The sequence below is a fragment of the Zootoca vivipara genome, chromosome 9 (assembly GCF_963506605.1).
Source record: "Zootoca vivipara chromosome 9, rZooViv1.1, whole genome shotgun sequence".
Taxonomy (NCBI): domain Eukaryota; kingdom Metazoa; phylum Chordata; class Lepidosauria; order Squamata; family Lacertidae; genus Zootoca; species Zootoca vivipara.
The window spans coordinates 7,231,933-7,253,848 of record NC_083284.1 but is presented as its reverse complement, the minus strand read 5'-3'; the positions used below and the strand labels follow the sequence as shown (position 1 = coordinate 7,253,848).

The following is a 21,916-nucleotide window of genomic DNA, read 5'->3' as shown; positions in this document are numbered from 1 at the left end:
TGTGACAGTGACCACTCATCCTACTAGATTTTATCAACCATAATGGGCAGGAATCTAGAGGACACTTAGCCAAGCTCACTGCCACAAGCCACCTACATGGTCTAACATGCCTGCAGTTGCCAAAAACCTATGGCACTTGCCAAAAACAAAACCAGCAGTTGCAATGGTGTTCTGCATATGCTGGTGAGCAGCTACATAGCTGTCCAACTCCTATCAACCCCAACCAGCATGGTCAGTGGTCGGAGGTGATGAGAGCTGTAGTCTAGCAACACGCGGAGGGGCAAAGCTTCCCCACACCTGCCTTAAGTACTTTACACACTCCAAAATCACTACTTAGAAAGCAACTGCAATTCCACAACATAGCTGCTGGGCTTTCCTCATACAGCACTAAAGAGCATCTTTACAAAATGGGTTGGTTATATTATCATTATTATTTATTGAATTTCTATACCATCCTTCATCCAAATAATTGTTGGGATTTCACCATTGGGAGGTCCAGCCGGCAGCTCCCTCTTCTCCTCAGTCCCGGTGATTCCCATGGAACACGAACACGACTCAGGGTCTCAGCAACCTGAGCACGCAATCAGCAGAGGTGCCCACGCAGTTTCAGCGGAGATGATAAGGCAGCAGAGAGGCATTTTAAAGTGGTTTATTTACAGCTATATTACAGCATGAAGAGAGAGCGAACAATGCTTACTCTCTTCCATCAGATCAAACAGATCAGAACCAAACCAGTTCAGAACAGAACTGAAAGTAAAAGTCCAAACGGATATACCTAGACATGTGACATATATCAGCAGCAACATGCCTAAGTCTTAAGGTGGAACTGAATCTCCTGACATCACTCCCCCATTCTGTGAAACCTTAAGCTCAGCAGTTCCAAACTGTAGCTTTTGCATATAACTGTGCAACTGTTCTTTATTTACAACCTTGGACAACATATCAGCCGGAATTTCATTACCTGGCATGTATGATATTTGGACCAGTCCTTTCTTTATGCATTCCCTTGCACGATGTAATTTTATCTGCAAATATTTGGTCCTCTGCTTGCAACTCTCGGATGCTAGCAAAGCTAAACAGGACTGATTGTCTTGATATACCTGAATAGGACAAGACACATTGACTCCAATATCCTTGAACAGTTGCAACAACCATTCACAATCCATTAAGGAGAGTGAGAGAGCGTCGAGCTCTGCTTCACAGGAACTCTGACAAACGGTTGTCTGTTTCCTGCACATCCAATCAAAAAGACAATGGTTGTATACATAACACCTGAAGTGCTTTTGCTATCTGTGACATCACTACCAAAACTTGCATCTGCGAAGATTTCCAGACCTCCAGTCTTTTGACTTGTGAAACGCAATCTGTAGTGCATGGTTCCTTTTAAGTACCTACAAATGTGTTTCAAAGCACGCCAATCCTGAACAGTAGGATTGTTGACACGTCTGCTCAGCAAATTACAGCTAACAGCAATGTCAGGTCTTGAAACTCTTGCGATGAAGTTTAACTTACCTAACACACATCTATACAGTGTAGTGTCGGTAAATGGTTCTGCATCATCATCAACTTTATAACCTTGTACCATAGGTGTGTCAACAGGATTTGCATCAATTAAATTCAATTTGTTCAGCACATCAGTAATCTTTTGAGTTTGGTGTACCAGAAAAGTACCTTCTTTGTTTCTCTCAACCTGTAGAGAAAGATAATTGGAAATCTCACCTACGTCTTTCATATTGAAGTGTTCCTTCAACTGCACAAGTGTACTCTAGTACAACTCTTTGTTCTTCCAGAAGAACAGCAAATCATCAACAAAACAAATACAATACAGTTTTTGCTCCCCCTCTTGTTTGACAAATACACACGGATCAGCGATACCTTGCTTAAATCCTAAAGAAAGCAATGTTTCTGTAAGTTTGGTGTTCCAACACCTGGCACTCTGTTTGAGCCCATACAGTGATTTCTTTAGTTTGCATACCATTCCCTTTGGTACATCCACACCAGCAGGGGGCAGTAAAAATATATCTTCCTGCAAAACCCCGTATAAAAAAGCTGTATCAATATCATGATGGGAGACCTGAAACTTTTGTTCAGACGCAAATTTAAGCATGAGTCTCACCATCTCGTATTTCACGGTAGGAGCAAAGACTTGGTGAAAGTCCTCCCCCGGTACCTGCGAAAATCCTCTGGCGACCAACCTTGCTTTGTGTCTCATAATCTTTCCATTCTGGTTAGTCTTGGCTTTAAACACCCACTTGCTGTCAACAAGTCTCATTCCCGGGACAACTGGAACTAGCTCCCAGGTTTGATTTCTATCTAAGGAGTCAATTTCAGCCTTCATAGCTTCCAGCCATGGCTGAGCCTGCTTAGGGTTCAATTCCTGAACCTCTTGGAAACTCGCAGGTTCAAAGATTTTTTCAGAGGTACCAAGAACAGCAACAGCTGTCTTTGCATATTCGTCAGCATATCTCTTGGGTGATTTCCCCTTTGTGGCCCTCTCGGACCTTCGAACAGTCCGTTCTTCATCTTTACTTAACTCCTCCTTTTTAGGAGAAAAGCGACCAATGGTGAACAGAGGTTCTTCTAGTTCAGTGTCAGACGCATCTGATGGTCTGATTGAGGCTTTTGCACTTAAATAATCTGCAGTGACACTATCAGATGCTGATAGTGCACCTGCGCCTCTTACTGAATCAGAATCAGAACCAGAATCCTGCTCATCATTGACTTCAGCTTGTGCTTCTTCTTCATCTTCATCAACAGGATGAATCTGAAAAATCCCCACATTTCCCCCCATTTGGGATTGCACTGGACACTCTTGGTGATCCTTACAGTTTGAGTGTTTTTCATCAACACTCTGTACGCTCCATTTTCGTATCCCAAGAATATACCAGGTTCACCTCGTGTCCCCAGCTTACCACTTTGTGGGGTGTTTACCCACATGTCAGATCCAAAGATCCTCATGTGTTTGATGTAAGGCTGTTTGCCAAACATCTTCTCATAAGGGGTACACTCAATCGCTGAATGCCACCTGCGATTAAGAGTGTAAACAAAATTAGATAGTGCTTCGGCCCAATACTGTTCTGGCAAATTGGCATCATGCAGCAAGGTTTTTAGTCCCTGCTGTAAAGTTTGTCCTGCCCTTTCACATAGACCATTTTCCCAAGGACTTCTGGGGCATGCCAGATCGTGTTGAATTCCCTTCTCAGACAGAAAAGCTTCAAATTCATGAGAAGTGAACTCCCCTCCATTGTCAATGAATAGGCACTTTATCTTTTGGCCCCTGGCATTTTCAAGCCATGCACAGAAACCCTTGAACTTTAAAAAGGCATCTGATTTCTGTTTTAGCACAAACACGTGAACACATCTGGTGTAGGAGTCTATTAGGATCATAAAATACCTATATCCACTCACAGATGGTGAAAGTGGACCTACCAGGTCTGCATGGACCATCTGATAAGGCTGGGTTGCCTTCCTCCCAGACACTTTCCCTTTGGGTGCAACTTTTACTTTATGTTGTGCACAGGAAACACACTTCATATGATACTTGCAGGGTTTAAGCTTCAGGCCCTGCACAACCTTGGGCATCTTGGACACTGCTTGCCAGCCTAAGTGTCCAAAAATACAATGGTATTCGTGAATACAACCTGCATGAAGAGGCCTATTAGTTGTGTTAGCAACATAAGCAACATTTTCATCAGGTTCACCCTCAGACACTTCTACATCATCAAAAGTCATCAAAAACAGTTCATCAATCTTTTCAGCACGTACGTATTCTTCATTGTTCTTAGTGATAATGGCAATGCCATTCCTGAAAGAGATGTGAAAACCCTTTCTGTCCAGCTGTGGAACTGAAAGTAAATTATCCTTTGCTTTTGGCACATAAAGCACATCAGCAATCTCTAGGTTTAGAGATTCTAATACAATTGTCCCAGTTCCTTGAATGTCCAAAGATGATCCACCTGCCTGTAAAATCTTCCCTTTAAAGGCTTGAAATGAAACAAAAAGATGTCGGTCTCGGCAGATGTGATTCGTGGCACCAGAATCGACAACAAAAAAGTTATTAGCCTTTGAAGAAGCTGTTATCTTAGCCATCATAGCTTCACGCTGTCCACTTGGCTGCTTTCCACCGCTGCCACCCCCCTTTCCTTGTTTGCCTTTGAAATTTGCAGCAGCTGTCGGTCTCTGCTTATCTTGCTTCTTCCTGCAGTTTCGTTTTACGTGACCCAGACCTCCGCAACCATAGCACCTGATCGTGAAGGCTCTAGCGTTATCAGCTTGAGATTGGCACGTAGCAGCTGGCTCCTGTGATTTGCAACTGGCGCCCTCAGCTCTCCTCCGATCCCACTCATTTTGCAATACAGCAATTACTCTAGTTGCTGTTAAATCTCTTGTGGGGAGGGCTGCTAACTGGCTAGCAATGGCATCAAAGCTGTGGTCTAAAGAATCCAGAATCAACACTGCAAACACAGCTTCTGGCAAAACAAATTCACGATTCACCAGTTCCTCCCTCAGCCGCTGCATTTCAAGAATGTGGGCACGTAAATCACCTCCCGGCTGGAGTTTCATGTTGTGCAGAGTCCAAAAAAACAATAGAACTGACCCTGCCTGTTTGCGTTCATGGACTTCACGTAGTCCCTCCCACATTAGTTTCGCAGACGCTTTTCCAACAAGGGTAATTAATTCTGTAGCTGAGACACATCCAGTAATCAAACCGTGAGCTTGTGAATCACATTGAGTCCAAGCATTCGTCACTGGCACGGGGGGGTTCTCATCAATCACATGCCAGAGCTTTGCAAGTCTTAACTTGCCTTCTACATATATTTTCCATGTATGATAATTAGTCCCATCCAGAAGAATTATCTGGTTAGAGCTTCCAAGCATATTCTCCATTTTTCCAGCCACCCGTTACAGGCAATCACTTTGGAAAAATGCCTCCATTCCAGCTCTATCTCACAGTCAATTAATCACTGGGACAGGTTTACGACTGTCTGCTTCAAAGCTTTCTCCGGCAGCAGCCAGCAGCTTGCTGAATAAACATTTTGCTGCCTTTCGCTCTCCACACATACCTCTCAAATGCTCCGATGTTTTCAGCACTGATCAGCCGCATTCGGAACATACTGCCTGCTCCTGGATCCATAACTGGCTGGTCCAGAGACCACCAACCATCTCCTCTGGGCTTGACGACCCTTGTACTTCTGGGCCCGGAACCCTTTTGTTGGGATTTCACCATTGGGAGGTCCAGCCGGCAGCTCCCTCTTCTCCTCAGTCCCGGTGATTCCCATGGAACACGAACACGACTCAGGGTCTCAGCAAGCTGAGCACGCAATCAGCAGAGATGCCCACGCAGTTTCAGCGGAGATGATAAGGCAGCAGAGAGGCATTTTAAAGTGGTTTATTTACAGCTATATTACAGCATGAAGAGAGAGCGAACAATGCTTACTCTCTTCCATCAGATCAAACAGATCAGAACCAAACCAGTTCAGAACAGAACTGAAAGTAAAAGTCCAAACGGATATACCTAGACATGTGACATATATCAGCAGCAACATGCCTAAGTCTTAAGGTGGAACTGAATCTCCTGACAATAATTACCCTGCAGCTCCTCCCTTCACCAGATATAGTATTAATGTGAGCACTTATTAGACATGCTAATAAGGTTTATAGGAATCTGCCCTCTCCCATGTTAATATTTGCCCATGTGCAGATTAATATGTGCTCATGGGTGCTTTGTGCGCACCTAGAGGATCAACACCTTCAGCCAGTAAGACGCTAAGTTACAGATTTAAATTATGTTTTCTAGGATTCACGCCCCTCCCACAATTTAGTTCAATGTGTGAAAAGGGTTTCATCCATCCTCAAAACTACTAGCTTTGAGATTAAAGTACATGTTCACATTCTTTTTACTTACGTCCGCCAATAATGATGCATCTGCTCTATAATGATTTGCTTATTGTTGTGACATGCAGTAAATCTACCCCATGCTGATTTCAATTTGACTGATAGCTATCCTGTGTGTTTAAAAGAAAACAAAATTTTACATCTATTTTATATCTGTGGGCTCAGGAACTTAATTTATCTTTAATTGTTATTTTTATGTTTTCTTCAGCAACAGCAACAGCAAGTTCTTCCCTTACATTTATTAATGCCCTTACATGCTGTTATCTTCTCCACTTGCAAAATAACAGTATTCTTTTTCCCCACAAACAAATATTAATGAATTCAGCATTAATATGGAAAATAGAAGCTCATGAAAACAGCGCCAGGAATGAGGTTTACTGGGTGATTTTCATTCAGTCACTTATCTCTCTGCCTAATCTACTTCAGAGAAATGTTATGAGAATAAAGAAGGATGGGAAAGAATCAGAAATACTGCCTTGAACTCCTTGAAGGAAAGGTGAGATATAAGCACAATGTGTTTTTGCTATTAACAATAATAAATTCTCACGCAGAATAGAACTGAGCTGAAAGTGAGGAACTATCTGCAAAGAACAAAATCTACTTCCACAATCTGTGATACATGTTTTCCCCAGAAAGAAAACAGTTAGCATCTCCACCATGATGTTACAAAAGGCACACTCCACTGTTGAATAAGAAGCAGAAAAAACTAAGATAGCATTTTCAATCACCACCACAATCCAAAAGAACCATAACCAGGAATGAAAGCAATAACTCCAGTATGTTTAGCTGGCAACACAATTCAGGCTTCGCTTCCAAAGTGTGCTACTGATAATGTGCTACTGCCACATTAGGGTAAGTTTTAACTATTTACACTAGTAGTTTTAATTTGGCTTCCACTCTCATGCTTCATAAAATCGAGATGTCAGGGCTCTGATATGGAAAATATTATTTCCATCTCTATGTATGCTGCATTTGGGAAGAAAAAGAAATGGTGGTTATTCTCTACAATCTTGCCTTTTAAGCACTCACCTGGTGGCCACCATTGGCAACCAGGAATTCCATGCAAGTTAAGGCTTATCCACACTTGACCTTTAGCCCTGCTCTTTCCATGCACAGGTCTGCACTTTAATGCTTGTTGTCCAAGCCGTTTTCTCCCTCCCCGCCCCGCCAAGCTTCCCCCACAAAAAAATCTGCTCTTTAGTGCTCAATTGGAGCAAATGTAAATTCAGGTTTTCCGCAGTTTCCGCAGCTTTAAAGAGAGGGTTTTTGTGGAGAACGCTCTGGAGGAGGTGAAAGAGGATGCTCAGAGATGGAGCCTTAAATCATGGGCAAAGTATGGAACAGAACACTCTGCTTCATTGGCCCAATTGGTTTCCTCAGTGGTTACAAAAGTGGCTTCACTTTCTCCACAATCAGTACAGAAGCTGCCAGGGCTGGTGAAGCAGAGTGCTCTATCCCCATTTCACCAGCCTGGCCTGTGCAACTGGCACCTGGCCTGGCTCCAGCCAAGCGCACTATATTTGTCAAGAATAGCTTTAGGTGGGCCCAGAGCCACTTTGGTCAAATGGTGGCAGAAATGGCTACAGTCAACTGGAAGCCACTTCCCTGAAATGCAAAATATGGGACGGGGGAAGAACCCCTTTCTGTTCTACCACCTGGTAAGGAAAGGAGAAGCGGAAAGCAGCAATAAAGGGAATGCAATGGGTTGGAGGATATCTCTAAGCTGGGGGGGGGGGAGCACCTGCCTCTCTTATGTGTAGAAAGGAGGCAAACAACATTCAGTAAAACAAGTGTTGAAGAAACTGATTGTGAAAAGATTTATGGCATATTCAAAAGATAAATTTAACTGCTGTTTTACTTAAATATCTCACACTTCGTACTGTTCAAGAAATATAGCACTGGAATATTCTGGCAACAGTGCTGACATTTTGTTCCTATAACCAACGTGTTATTTTTGGTTCACGGTTAAATAAAAAAGGCCAGTGGGAAAAAAAGAATATATCACTTATACAGTATTTGAGTTTTGTTTTAAAAATGCTATCATATCTTCATAACAGCAGATGTTTTAATCACTGCATACAAAATATATTAGGTTTTCAAAACACTATACAGCTCTGAAAAGCAGTTCTTCCAATACAGTATCTTTCTCTGCAGTAGAGTATTGATTAGTATAAAATAATAAAAGTATTTCTGGATATACCACATTTGTGTCAGAGTCCTCCTAGTCATACACAGCCTTATCAAAAACAGCAGACATAAATCAGATTATATAGGTATAAGAAATAGACATAGAAGTGGTAAGATGATTCATAACAATTAATAGAAGCTGGTGGAAATACCCTTCCCCACACACAAATGTGAATGCTGGGGCAATTTGGGGGCCATGTCATAATGCCAGGCTTCAAAGCATCTTCATTATACTTGTCCATACTTATTAATATTTTAATGCTAGGCAACTAAGTTTGGAATCCTATGAAACTGAAATGTTAAAACTTAATTTTCAAAGTTAGAATAATGTGCAAAAGACTTGGAAGCATTGTGCAAAAAAACCATTGTGCGCAGACACACTGGATAATCCAGAAAACATTCCTTCTCTGCCCCATAGACTGAAAATGTATGGCAAATCATCCCAACCCAAAGGCATGCCTTTTTTCCTGCGGAAACCAGAGTAACACAGTTGTGGAAACAGTTTCATCCATTTTTAATAGTGATATTAATTTGTTGTGCACATCAGCAAGTACTGATGTATTTAGTTATACACTCAAGCCATCTTTAAATACATAATATTTCAGATGAGCCAGTTTTTCAGACTACTGTTTTGTTAAGCTGTACAATCATTGTGGAAAAGTCTATAAGTTCATGTCAAAGAACTAAAAAAACAGCAGCAGGAGAGAAAAAAGCACATTCAAACGAATTTTGAGCAGAGCACCTCAAATGTACATTACTAGACTTGCAATTTTTAGCATACAAGAGCCTTGCATCAGGCCAAAGGCCCCCTAGTACAGTGATGGGCAACCTTTTGAGCTTGGCATGTCAAAATTTGCCAAAAAAACCGAGCATAACTCGGGTGGTGTGTCATTTCGAGAGAGAAAAACATAATTTCACGATATTTATAGTTTAAATAACAAAAATGTATAATTGTAATATATAACTGTATTTAATAAACCAATAACTAATTATTTAACCAAACCAAAAACCCCTTATTTATCACAAACTGCCCAGAGTTGTAGAGCTTTTTGGGGGGGAGCTGCTGACCAAAGTTTTGGAGGGTTTTTTTGGGGGGTGCAAAAGTTTCTTTGCTTTTGGTGGGGGTGCCCCTAAGCTGCTGCGCTTTTTGGGAGGGAAAGAGAACAGAAATAAATGGCGAATAATACCTTCGCTGGAACTAACACGCAGCACCGACATAGTCTGCCAAAGCACCCAAAAAACCAGCACAGAACAGGTTAAAAAATGAACACTGTTACACCTAATCATCGTCTGCCAAAGCGCCAGAAAAAACAGCACAGAAAGGGTTAAAAAACCAATCTCTGGCTACCAGCAACAACAACAAGAAGAAGAAGGATCAGGTTTTAACAGCGGAGACAATGGGTTTTAACAGCGGAGACAAGCTGTAGTGTGAGGAGGAGCGAGAGAACAAATGGGGGAAGAAAAACAACAACATCAGCACAAATGGGCCGATGGGGCGCGTGCCAGCAGTGAGGGCTCTGCGTGTCATGTCTGACACACGTGTCATAGGTTCGCCATCACTGCCCTAGTACAACATCTTACCAGATACCTATGGAAAGCTCACAAGCAGGACATGAATGCAACAGCACTATCTCCACTTGTGATTCTCAGCAATTGGTACTCAGTGCCTCCAAAACTGGCTATGTACCAATTTGACAGGTTGTGAAAAAGGAGACTAAGACCAAAAGCAGGAGGGGAAAAATGTTGGCCCCATGGACTAATGCACTCTGCTGTGTATACCACAGCCCATAGTCTCTCCTCCATGGGAGTTCCACACTTCCCTTTCAAGAGCCACTGCTTTCCCACCCCTTGCCATTCCTGACAAAGGGCAGGAGCTACTTCTTCAAGGCACCTCATGCACCTTAAATCAGCAGCTCCTAAAGCTTCCCTTGCCCCTCACTCTTCCGTCAAGAAAGGCAAATGGCAGTGAAATATGGAAACAGTGCAGCCAAAAGCTGAACAAAATGAGACAACAGATATAGACAGGGAAAACTAATGGGCAGTTAGCAGGGTGACAGGGAGAGACACAACAAGCAGGATGGCCAGGGAAATGGGATATGAGAGCATGTGATGATCTCTCACTAGATCATCCCTCCCTCTGGTTGTCCTTCTCAAGAAAGTAGTAATATGGTCACAATGATGTAAAAGAGAGAGCTGAGAGATAGTGACTGCTGTTTTCAATCCCATCCCAAAGAAAGGCAGAAAACAGATGTGTTACAAAGCATATCCTTCAGAATCTAAGGAAATTTTTCCACCAACGTATCTCAAATCTCTTTTAGAAATTAAAGATTTAGTACAGGGCAAGGTCCTTGCAACTTCTGTACACTGAAGGAAGAAGTAAGATTAATCTTCTTCCACAATAGTGTTTTTCTGGCCCACATGGAACCTGGCAACCTTTTCCTCTTTCAATGTGGCTTTAGCAACAGTAAAGCTTTTAATAAAAACTGCAAACACTATCCTTAATTACTCACAGTTTAAGATTAGAAAAACTGGAATTTTAAAAAATCGCTGTTCAATTGATTTCTTCCACCTCAACTACAGATTAAGTACTTAGAAGATCTCAGTGAGGAAAATTTCTTTGGGGCATGTAATCCTTTAACAATTTCTTGCCTAGCTGACTGATTGTCAGCCAACCAAAGAACAAGCTTTGTGCATTTAAGCTGTCAGGAGAATACCTGGGCATGCTTCCACCACCATTATACTTCAATGTCATTTCATGATTTGGTGGACTGGGGAGAATTATTAGGCTGGAGGTAGCCTGTATTCTTGCATGAATACTTGGGGCCTGGAAAAATTCAGGCTGGAATTGCCTGAACATAGAAGACAATGCAAATGGGCCCAGACTGTTTCTAGAGCACCAAAACACAAGAATGCAACCCACACACACACTATTCAACTCAGGTTTTAATGTTCACAAAAAATAGGGAAACGTATGTGCATAACAAAGCATAAATGTATTTTAGTTTACAGCAGAGAACCTTTATTTCACTTTTTATTCTTATTTATTTGATTTATATACCACCCTTTATCCAAAGATCCCAGGGCGGTGTAACAACATTAAGACATAATTAACACAGTATACAAACATCACAAAGAGCCTAATAATACACAACATCATAATTAAATAATAATAACTGCTCCCCAAAACCCACATTTAACAGGCCATAGATTATTTAATGGCCAAAGGCCTGAGTAAATAGAAATGTTTTCGCTTGGTACCTAAAGTCATGTAATGAAAGTACCAGATGAGACTCTCTGGGGAGAGCATTCCACAGAGGAGGAGCCATGACAAAGAGGCCTGTTCTCATGCTGTCACCCTCCAAACCTCTCAGGGAGGGGACATAAAGAAGGGCCTTGGATGGCAAGCACAGAGTCTGGGTCGGTTCATATGGGAAAGGCGGTCCTTAATGTACTGCGGTCCTGAGCAGGGTAATTAATCTAAGGCTGTGTACAGTCTATAGCTTTTTAACACATTCAAAGCACACTTTCTCCTCTCAAAGAATTATGGGCAATGTAGTTTAACCTTCACAGAGTTACAATTCCCAGCAACCTTTAACAAACTACAGCATCCAGAATTCTTTGAGGGGATAAAATTTGCTTCAAATGTGCTTTATAGTGTGTATAGTATGTACGCAGCCTAAATAAACTACTAACTCCACCCATTCTCAAATTTGTGGTACTTTAATATGGAACTTCACTGAGTTAAATAATTCCCTCCAGCTACAAGCAGTAACTAATTATCACAAGCCCAATTGTTCTCTACAAGCTGAGAAGCGCTTAGGGATAGGTAAGGTCAGAAGGAAGAGCCTGTTCAGAAAACTTTAGGAATCAAGTTGGCCTGGTGTGGTCAACGCAGAGCTCAGTCTGTAGCCTCCACGGCTACAGACAGGGTCTCCACGGCTTCAAGTCAGCAAATCCTCCTTCCCTCTTCAATGAGTCCTTAATAAGTGCAATCCTATGCATGTCTAAACCCCACTGAGTTCAATGCAACACTCCCAGGTAAGTGTATACAAGATTGTAGCCTAAAGAATAAATAAGTGCTTAATGAGCTGAACCCTCTAGTCCAATGTCTACACCCAGATTCTAATCACAATACCACACTGATTTGACACAGTATATAAATTATCCAAATCTTCTCACCTTTAAAAAGGAGAGAGAATAGCTATATCTAATATTACACACACACACACACACACACACACACACACACACATGTAGCCAATATGGTACACTTCAGATGTTGTGGATAATAATAATAATAATAACAACAACAATAATAATAATAATTTATTACTTGTATCTGACTATCTGACTATCTGATAGTATACTACTATCTGACTGGGTTGCCCCAGCCACTCTGGGCAGCTTCCAAAAGAATATAAAGAACACACAATACACCAGAAATTAAAAGCTTCCCAATACAGGACTGCCTTTAGATGTCTACAGAAAGTCCTATAATTGTCTTTCTCTTTGACATCTGACAGGAGGGTGTTCTACAGGATGGGCACCACTATCAAGAAGGCCCTCTGCCTGGTTTCCTGTAACTTCACTTCCTGCAATGAGGGAACCACCATGAAGGCCCTCAGAGCAGGAGCTCAGTTTCTGGGCTGAACGATGGGTGGAGAAGAACCTTCAGGTAGACAGAGCCGAAGCCGTTAGGACTATAGCTCCAGAGCATGGTTTGCACCTGCTCCTAGATTCATTCATTCATTTTATTTGTATTCCGCTTTTCCACACACAAAATCATGCTTACAAAGAAAACAGGAATATGTTTCAAACAAACACTATGGAAACAATTTCATAATAACATAGCAAAACAAAAGCAAGTATAATAATATACAAAAAGCAACATTTCAATACTATAAATTTAACAAGATTACTTAAACATCATGCAGCATCCAACAGCAAAAGTAACAAGAGAACTTCACTGTTTCACCTTAGTCCTAGAAACACACCTCCCATAATGTTGCTCATAGTCTCTCTCCTGCAAACACTTGCAAGGCTTCGAAGGGCAGGGGATGGGTAGCTGGAAACACCACTTCTATGATGTTGTTCTCTCTCAACCCATCAGCTATTAGTAAGGGTCAGTGGGTGTTTGAACCCATTTGGGGAGCCAATAGGGCATCCCTTTGTTAGTTATGTCCTCTTTGAACTTATTTTCTGGGCTCTGGGGAACTAAACGGAAGGATCAGATCCACATATTGTATGAACTAAAGTTTAGTTTCAGAAAGCAGTGATGATCATTATGCCTAAACTGAAGCCTGGAGAAGCAGAAAAGATACCGTTGAATCATTCTTGAATGCATGTATCATTTTGCCTACCATGCAAACTTTGAGACAAGCACAGCAATGGGCCCTATATCGTCCTTTGAAGATGGGTGTCCGGATGGTCAACAGTTCTCTGACTGCAGCACCCAAGGGACCCCTAGACGAGGACAATCTGGTTATTCCATGTTCTAATTAACAAGAAAAGGGAGAAAAATTATCTCTAACCAATTAGAGCTTATGCTGGAACAACACAGAATTTTGGTTTAATTAGGAATGAAATATTACTTTTATTCAATTATATATTTGGGTACATGTTTCCTCATCAGAGTTTAGGAATTATCTGTGTCTGTTTGATTAAACTATGAAGCAGCTATTCAAGAGGAGGGAATCTCCTATTATAAACTCTGGGGTGAAGATATGAACTGGGCACTCAGTATTGTGGTGATAGACATCTTCCCCTGTCATCTGGTAATTGCCCAGGTGTTTGCCTTTATAGTACATTGTTTTTATTTTACTCAACATTTTCATTCCAGTTTAGAGATAAAAACCTTTGTTTGGGGCAATCATTTTGAGACAGTTAGAAACCAGGTGGTTTGAAGGTGTGTTTTTTTGTCCAGGCCTGGACAGACTTTGCAACTTACTGGTACTTTTGATAAGGAAAGCTGAAAGATTAAAGGATGAAAGGGAGGGGTAAGAAACAAAGAAGGCATGGATCTTCATGAAAGTCATAAATTAATGGAACAGTTTTTAATGAGGAGAAAGTTATTCAGGAGTATAACAAGAAAGAGAAGTAAGAGTTTGGGGGAAGATTTTAAATGAGAGAGGTCTTTATACTGAGAAACACACAAAGAGTTACCTACCCCTTACCTTACTTCTATCCTTATTTCTCTTCCTTTACTCTGTGCACTGTCCCTCCGCCCTTGCCTAACAGAATTTCTCCTAAATGCTCAAGGTTGTGGCATGGGGTTTTGAGGAGATGAGTTGTAAGCTTTGTGCATTTTGCTTTTAGCCCATTTTCTTGGCCAAGTTTGTCTTCTTGCTAAGAGGAGACTAAGGGTAGTGATAAAGCGGGATATCAAACCCAAACTCTTCTTCTTTCAAGACAAGGTTCACAGGGAGTAGATTTTTCTTTTGCTCTTTCTCCTCTATTTTTCCTTTTAATTTCTTTTCTTTCTTTCTTTCTTTCTTTCTTTCTTTCTTTCTTTCTTTCTTTCTTTCTTTCTTTCTTTCTTTTGGCTTAAGTATTCCTCAGCTGGAGCCAGTGGACCTGATCCCAACATTTTGCCTAGATGTGAACCTCTTGAACATTTCATACAACCAATGGGAGGAATAAGGATTTAATTTGGGGTTGCAGTGATTGACCTAATTTTATATTCATATTATTTACAAGGCACTTTCATTGGGAGATGTACACAGTTAACTTTAAGATTCAAATATTTCTATTTGAAACTGTGAAAACGTCCTAGTAACAGTTGAAAAAGCATGCTAATGGTAGCAGACAGCAAGTTCAAATGGGTGATGCACAACCAGCTAGCAAACCCTTCTGAATCAGTGGAGAAAAAAACAGCTTGTTTGCAGTGGAGTAGGACACACATGCAATTCTTCTACAAAGCGAGAAACAATAACAGGACAAAATTCATCCCCAGCTTGTTTCTGTTTGGGAACAAAGGAAGATATGTCTGTGCTTATGATTCTGGCTAATCAACTCCAGCAGAATTCTAAGTGTCTGAAATGTACATTTAATGTGATTATCAAGGCACTATCAAGATTAGAAAATTAAATCCAACAGTCCTCAACACATCTTGGTGAGATGAACATATGAGTAAAGATGTGTATGATTACACTATTAACAGAGCCATTCTAACCAAAACAGGGGACTTCAGGGAATTTCAACATCATCAGGGGCAGGCTTGGGCTACAGATCAGGCCTGGTGCCAGTTCAGCATCACTGTACAGTGGTCAACAGCCCAAATCCACAAGAAGGACAGCTGCCTACCTAGTCATCACCCAGAACAACAGCTGTAGTCATCCAGGTTCAGCACTCCTTGGAGTCTATCACCTGCCATATTAATCTCCCCACAATGCAGCTGGGTCCCTGACAGTGTTGCTCTACAGCAGGCATGTCAAACCTGCGGCCCTCCAGATGTTTTGGACTACAATTCCCATCTTCCCCAACCACTGGTCCTGCTAGCTAGGGATTATGGGAGTTGTAGGCCAAAACATCTGGAGGGCCGCAGGTTTGACATGCCTGCTCTAGAGGGACACACTACCAGATGCACAAAAACCTTTTGGGGGAATTTAATTGGCAGGAACAGAAGCAGTGCTGGCCTGCTAGATGAGTTTTTTTAAAAAAATATAAAAAAATCCTGCTGGCGCTATACCCACCTGACACTACCAAGATAAGGAGAGGGTTCCTCTACCACTGAGGATCCCATCAAATGTAGCCCTGCCCCAGATGCAACTCATTCTACCCCATTAATCACATATTTTCTAAACTGACTTACAACATAGCAGTGTTATAGATAGAATTTTATAGAGTAGTCACACCAACATAGAGACACAGAGACATATCTTTTAAGTGAATGGATTGAAAACCAATGTATTGGCTGTACACTGCCACAGTGAGTTTCACATTACAAGTTCCACATTATGTTTGGATATACTATGCATCAATATTGTCTTCCTAGTTTAAGGACATGCATGTGTATTTAATACAGGTAATAATCTTCCTATTTCAACCTTGTAAGATCATAGAATCATAAACTTGTAGAGTTGGAAGGGACAATGGGGGGTCATCTAGTCCAACCCCCTGCAATAGAGGACTCTTTTGCCCAACATGGCTATTGAACCCACAACCCTGAGATGAAGAGTCTCATCATGCTCTATCAACTTAGCTATCCAGAGTATATTGACATCAATCCACTTTGTCCTACAGTTTCTCACAAAATTGCATATATATTTCAGGGATTTGTAACAAACGTGACTCAGCCACATCAGTGACACTACTGATGTCATATTTCACATTTAACAATATTCCCCCTCTGCAAGGACAATCAAAATAAAAGTCATAACTCTGCCTTAAGAGTTCTGGCCCTGAAAGAGCATTGAAATTTCATTCACATGGCCACCAACAGATCCCATAAATGCAGGTGAAAAAGTCTCAATTCTAAAACCACTCACATGCGTAGTAGGTTCTTACCGAACTCAACATGTCAATTAAGTTTTAATTTAGGGTTTTAATTTATACATCTTGAGATGCCTTTACTAACAGCTGCTCACCGTGTTTCACAAAGATAAAACTTGCTCTGTTTAAATATAGTTGCAACATTAGACAAACCATTTTAAATTAAACACTTGCACAAGTAGCCATCATTATATACTTATTTAGTTTGTAATTATGATATTGTTTATAGAATTTTCTTTTATCAATGATAAAATGCCAGTCTTATGCTCTTCCAACTAAGGAAATAAACATGATTTTTTAAAAGCAGTTTTAAAAAATTATGTAACGAATACGACATATTCAGAATACACAATTAAGAACCCTGCCAATAATTTTGACAAGTTAACAGAACATAACTTTTCTATGGAAATATGTGGCGGGAGTAACACACAAACCCGCACAATGCTGATTGTAGTATTTTGGAAATGTCAAAGTTGCAGAGTACAGGCTCAGGTTGACAAAGTACATAATAAACTTCTTCATTCAATAGGCAAACTCAAAATGGAATTTTACGTGTAATATATTATCTAACAACACAGTTGAAAATGTCACAGTACTGCTGACGATATATTTGCTACGGGAAGGGCGAAATGGCAACACTCCCATGATATCTATTAGAAAACACATAACCCAGCAGCTAAAATGTGAACTGCAAGTGTAATGTCATCACCCTTTTCCAGCTGTGATAAGTCAAAGGTACACTGAACCATCAAGCAGCTGCCTACTAATTGTAGAAGTTTTAAAATCAAGCATCTCTTTTCTGCACACTTCTCAACACTGTCACACAAGTCAACACAAACGCAAGACGCAAAGTCTAACACAGTTCAGATACTACTCTGCCAACGTAATGCTCACACATATACTGTACACAATTACTTCCCATTCCAAAACCTCTGTTTATTAGATTGCTTGGAGAGGGAGGAAGATACTCAAACCAATTGGGTATAAATAACTCTATACCGTAATAACTATACTAAGTTATAAATTCATGTCATTTCATCATTTTCAACAAATGCCTTGGCGGGACCAGAGACCTCTCAAGCTGGATCCTGACTCAGATATAAAGCAGGTTGCCTGAAGTTGCTCAGAAGCTTAAATAGGCCTAAAGGGAATGAGCAGCAAAAGGGCTGGCTTATCTTCTTCAACTCTCTCTATTCCCTTTTCCTGGTGGCATCTTACTGAGACAATTAAAAGCAGGAGGAGACTTGTAATTTAGAGGCCGCCCAGGGACGAGTTTAAATGCATACACTGAACCATAAAACCAATGCCCAGAGAAAAGAAAATGTTGTATTGAATAAAGGACCCGCTAACATGAAAGGGGCACAAGCAAGCATCCCTTCCCTATGAATAGGAGGAAAGGAGATATTTCTCTCTCTCTCTTTCTCAGACATACACACACACACACACACACACACACACACACACACACACACACACACCAAAAAGCTCCTCTGGTCCCCCCTCCTTTTATACACACACATATACAGTACACACACTGCAGAAAAATGACCACTTATTCAGAACAGGGGGAGGGGGACAGGAGGGATGGATTCTCTGCCTGATTCTCTCCCAAGCGCACAGAGAGAGAGAGACGCATGTGAGAAAGAAGAAGGGAAAAGAGGAAAAGAGGAAAAGAGGCGGTGGCGGGGGGGGGGATAGATACACACACACACACACACACACACACACACACACACACACACTGTGCATGTATGTGTTCCCGATTTTAAATCCTGTACATAGACAAGCATTTTGATGGAGGTTGGGGGGGGGGGGTTAAGTGAGCGCTGTGACAGCCTGGCTGGTGGAGAGAAAGCGGGTGAACACAAAGGAGGGAGGATGGATGTAGGGATGTAGGAAGGGATGCAGGAAGCGATGCTAAGGTAAGGATGGGGAGGGGGCGAAAGGTGGCAGATGGGAGGCGAGGGATGGGGGAGAGGGCGTCGCGGGGCGGGGGGGACGGGAAGGAAAAGAGGGGGAGAGGGGGAGAAGAGAAGGAGGGATGGGAGGAAGGTGCCAGGGAGGAGGCGAGACAGACGGGAGGATGAAAGGCAGCAGCAGCAGGAGGAAGAGAGGAAGGAGGGAGGGAGGGATGGCAGGGGAGGCTGCTGAGCCCCGGCCTCACCTCCGCTCGGTGCGTGGTGGGAGAGCCGCCGCCGCCGCCGCCTCGTTCGCCTCCTCACGCCGGGCTTGTGGTGCCCAACGAGCGAGCGGGCGGGCTGCGCTGCCTCGCGAGGGCTCCCCTGGCTCTCCTCACGCACGCCAGAGAGCGCGACTGGCGGCGGCCAAGGCGGTCCCCGCCTACCTCCTCGTCCTCCTCCCTCCCCGTCCTTTCTCTCCAGCTCAGGCCCGCCTCCGCCTCCCTCCTCCTGACAAGCGGCGGCGGCGGCGGTGAGGGAAGGGCGCAGTGAGAGATACGACGCGCAGCAGCCAACGGTTCCGCGAGCGCGCCTGCGCCGCTGGGGGAATAACGGCAGGTGGCGCCCGCTGAGGAGACGTTTCGGGGCGTGGAGGGGGGGCTCGCGAAGGGCGGATGGTTGGGGGGGTGCTTGTTACCTGAGAGAACAGGCGAGCGGGGGCCGGCCAGAGGCCAGTGCGCATGTGCCGCCGCCGCCTGTGGGGATGACAACGGCGTTGCTAAGCGCCCGCGGCGGCCACGCGCCGCCCGTTACAAAGCACGGGGGGGGTGGAGGGGCGTGAGGGGGAGGGTCGGCCTGTGGGAAGAGAGAAGGATAAGGGCGTGAGGGAGGGCAAGTGGGTGGGGGAGGGTTAGAAACAGAATCCGAAACAACCTAGGCACCAGTGTATATACATACTGTATTTCTATAACGATTTGAAATAATCCAATTCTTGCTAATTTCACAATCAACTATATTAACACATAAGTAACATATATGAAATTGACTTTTTTCTGAACTTTCTTTTAGCATTCTAATGTCATAGTACAACTATTAACTTTCATCAAGAGAGGAAAACTATACCTGTAAATGTATAGCAAGCCCACTCAGACTGATTTTATAAAGATGTTTATAATTTTATTGCATCAACATGTTTTTAAAGTCTGTTGGTTTTGGGTATTATTTTATATATAAACAGCTTGGTTTTATTTATTTTTGTTGAATTGTGTATAAATCTTCTTAAAAAAAAAATGCAAAGCCAGTCCCCAATCATGAGTTGAATCATTGGAGGCCAAATAATAAAATAAAAATTAAACTCTAGTCTAGAGCAGGAAGGGATGGTGACCAATGAAATTCACAGGAAGTCTGTGGATGATTTAGTGAAGAAGGGAGTTGTGTGGACCGTGAGATAAGAGGCCCTTGGGAGATACATCTCACTTGCTCATCACTGATGGCTGACTCCAAAGGCTCTCCCTATTTCCTTGACTAATTTTTAAAAAAACAAAACTGATTTTAATAATTTTAAATTGCTGTAACCTGCTTTGGGACCTTATAGTGAAAAGTGGGCAAGAAAATGAAATGAGGATGAGTCGACCATGTAAAATAGGGTTAGAAATCGGCATAATGTAAATATCAGTTTTAATAATAGTAATAATAAAAATAACAACAACAACAACAACAACAATAATTTATTATTTATACGCCGCCCATCTGGCTGGGTTTTCCCAGCCACTCTGGGCAGCTTCCAACAAAATATTAAAGCACAATACAGTGGTACCTCAGTTTACAAACACAATTGGTTCCGGAAGTCTGTACTTAACCTGAAGCGTACTTAACCCGAAGCAAACTTTCCCATTGAAAGTAATGGGAAGTGGATTAATCCGTTCCAGACAGGTCCACGGAGTACTTAAACTGAAAATACTCAAACCGAGGCATACTTAAACCGAGGTATGACTGTAGTCTATTAAACATTAAACGTTTCAATAATAATAATAATAATAATGTCTCAAGGACTTTGTGTTGTTGGCATCCATCTGTTTCAAGAAACAGTGGGGTGCAGGGTGGGGATCAAAGGTGGACAGAGTACCCCAGAAGGAGCATGATGTACTACCCCTCCCCTAACACTCCATTCACCCCACAGCATTAATAAAGAAATCACAATCAGCAGATGAAGCTGTGAAGAGGAACATTACAGTACAGTATTTTTTCTTTCCTGGAAACATTTACTGTAATTTCAGCTGCAGGTGACTTCTATGGGCCATGCTTATACATCTTTACACTGTGTCATTCTCCCTACTTATTTATGGCTGATTACTCCCCACCCACCCCCCTTTCTGAAGGCATGATGTCAGGATTTCAGAAGCTTCAGTCTAATGATCTGTACAGCTGAATATCAGAAGCAGTTTTTTAAATGTATTTTCCCCCTTCGTTCCCAGGCAGTCATGAGCTCTGGAAGATGAAGCGAGGGGAGGAATATGCAGTACAAAATTGTGTTTATCTATGTTATGGTAACAGCTAGTTAGAAACAAGCCTTGATGTTCTTTGATTACTGTTAACTGCCTCAAGTGAAACTGAAGCAAAATGCTTGTTCCTCTTAGCTTGAGAAGGCAACATTTATCAGGTTGGAGAAACCAAAGGACAGTCTTTTCCCATTCTCACAAAACTTGATGAGGCAATTACATTGCCATTTTCTGTAGAAAGTATTCTGCCTGTGATGTTAATTTTGTCTGGTTATTTAGGGAGGGAAAAACACCCTTCCAATACAGTCATACCTCGGTTTAAGTATGCCTCGGTTTGAGTATTTTCAGTTACAGGTAGGTAGCCGTGTTGGTCTGAGTCGAAGCAAAATAAAAAAATTCCTTCAGTAGCACCTTAGAGACCAACTAAGTTTATATTTTGGTATGAGCTTTCGTGTGCATGCACACTTCTTCAGATGCACACTTCTTCAGTGTATCTGAAGAAGTGTGCATGCACACGAAAGCTCATACCAAAATATAAACTTAGTTGGTCTCTAAGGTGCTACTGAAGGAATTTTTTTATTTTGAGTATTTTCAGTTTAAGTACTCCGCGGACCTGTCTGGAATGGATTAATCCACTTTCCATTACTTTCAATGGGAAAGTTTGTTTCAGGTTAAGTACGCTTCAGTTTAAGTACTCCACGGTCCGTCCGAAATGGATTAATCCACTTTCCATTACTTTCAATGGGAAAGTTCACTTCAGGTTAAGTACGCTTCAGGTTAAGTACAAACTTCCGGAACCAATTGTGTTTGTAAACCAAGGTACCACTGTACAGGGAAGTACTTCTAGATTTTGAAACCCAGTCTCTCTCTCTCTCTCTCTCTCTTTTAACCAATATTTTTTTATTCATTTATACCATAATACAACAATACGCTTATACAATTATGCAA

At 42.0% G+C, this 21,916-nt stretch overlaps 1 protein-coding gene across 2 annotated transcripts in view; it reads right to left on the bottom strand.

The window, feature by feature from the left end:
- Window positions 1-18,933, bottom strand: part of CTNNA2 (catenin alpha 2) — a 540,562-nt gene extending 521,629 nt beyond the window's left edge. For both annotated transcript variants that reach the window (XM_035103044.2, XM_035103046.2), the window contains exon 1: window positions 18,737-18,933. The gene's annotated coding sequence lies outside the window, so the exon portion shown is untranslated. The remainder of the gene's footprint in view (window positions 1-18,736) is intronic.
- Between the last annotated feature and the right edge of the window lie 2,983 nt (window positions 18,934-21,916).